The following is a 1,732-nucleotide window of genomic DNA, read 5'->3' as shown; positions in this document are numbered from 1 at the left end:
TATATATATATACGTTTATAAAGACGTTTTGTAATATATATATACGTTTATAAATACGTTTTGTTGTAAATACGTTTAAAAATACACAATAAAAATACGGTTTATTATATATATACGTTTCGTTGACTTTCGTTGACCGGGCCGGGCCGGGCCGGGCCTATAACCGGTTACATAACCGGTCCCGGTCCCAAAAAACGTCAAAAACCCTAACCGGTTCATAACCGGCGGTCCCTCAACCGGTCCCTACCGGTCCCGGTCTTAACCGGTCCCTCTCCGGTCCCGGTCCTCCGTCGGTTACGGGCCGGGCCGTGCCCATTTGGCCATCTCTAATTTGACCCGATGCCCTTTTATAACATGAATTTGATATGATTGTTAAGTCATTGATTAAGTTCAACGAAAATGCCCACTAATAAGCATGATTCAAATGTATTCTTTTTGTAGATCTACTAAAACATAACAGGATTATGGGGATTTTCAGCTATTCGAATAAGCATACGTATACACATATTGCTTTAATTTTGTGGCTTCTGTAGACGGTTTAAATAACTCAATGTCTACATTTTAAATATAAAAAAGTTCGTTCAGTTTGTGTGATTTGGTTGGATTTGGAATTATGGGTTGTTTTACAGTTGCTGAATGGTTTGGTGAAGAGGGTTGGTATATACCGACTCGTTGGCATACAACTTTTTCGAATTATATTTTCATTTTGCACCCTTCTTTCATCATATTTACATTTCGTACCTTACCACATTTTGTTTAATTAATCTAATTTATTATAAATCTATAATAAAATCAAATATATTTTATAACATAATACATTATTAAAAAAGCTTTCGTCAAGATGATCAAAATGACATCAATATTGAATACCTAAAAAATTTATTCATTTTTTAACGAACTCATTTTTTTTTAATGTTAAGTAATTTTTATTTAAAAAAAATATGATGTGAACTTTAAAACGACAAATTAAATGAGAGGCTTTTATAAAATATTTTAAATGGATGATGGTAGATTATAATGTAATTGATGAAAAAGCTTTTGGAAAGACTTTGGCATCGGAAAAGATCTATAAAAATAGGTTTTTGTTAAAAAAAATGTTAGCAGAAAGCTGATGTGGCAAAAATAAAAAGTATTTGAACGGGTCATACATTGTGTATGCTCCTTAAAGTATCATGGCTAGAGTTGTTCATGGGCAGGGTGACCCGTTAGACCCGGTCTATCCGGCCCGCTAAAAATACGGGTTTGGACAACTATAATCGAGAAAATGGACGGATCCAGGTTTGTTCGTTAAAATTAATAGGTGGACATAGACAATGTAAAAATAAATATAGACAGGTCCGCATGACCCGTTTATGTTTTATAATTAATTTTTTTTACCATTAATTAAAATTATATCAGTATATTTTAAAAATAAATTATTAAGATTATAAGATGGGGGTTGAGACTCTTTGGTGGTTTCTTGAGAACCCAAAAGGCTCTGTCTTATATTTGTTAGCACCCTTATGTCAAAAATCTTAATCGATCAACAATTGATAGAGTTAGTAGTAGTTTAGAATTTTAATTGCAACGTTTTTTTTTTTTTACTTTTTTGTACTACATTTGTTAATTAAGAGTTACACTTTTTAGGCATGTTAGCCCGTGGTCAAGCTCGACCCATTTATAAAGTGGGTAATGGTAAGTTATCAAGTCCGAAAAAAGGGCTTGAGTTTACAATATTAGGCCTGTTGGACAA

Source organism: Cynara cardunculus, assembly GCF_001531365.2.
Source record: "Cynara cardunculus var. scolymus isolate 2C chromosome LG 7, CcrdV1, whole genome shotgun sequence".
In the NCBI taxonomy this organism is placed as follows: Eukaryota; Viridiplantae; Streptophyta; class Magnoliopsida; order Asterales; family Asteraceae; genus Cynara; species Cynara cardunculus.
This window is presented reverse-complemented; position numbering follows the sequence as displayed.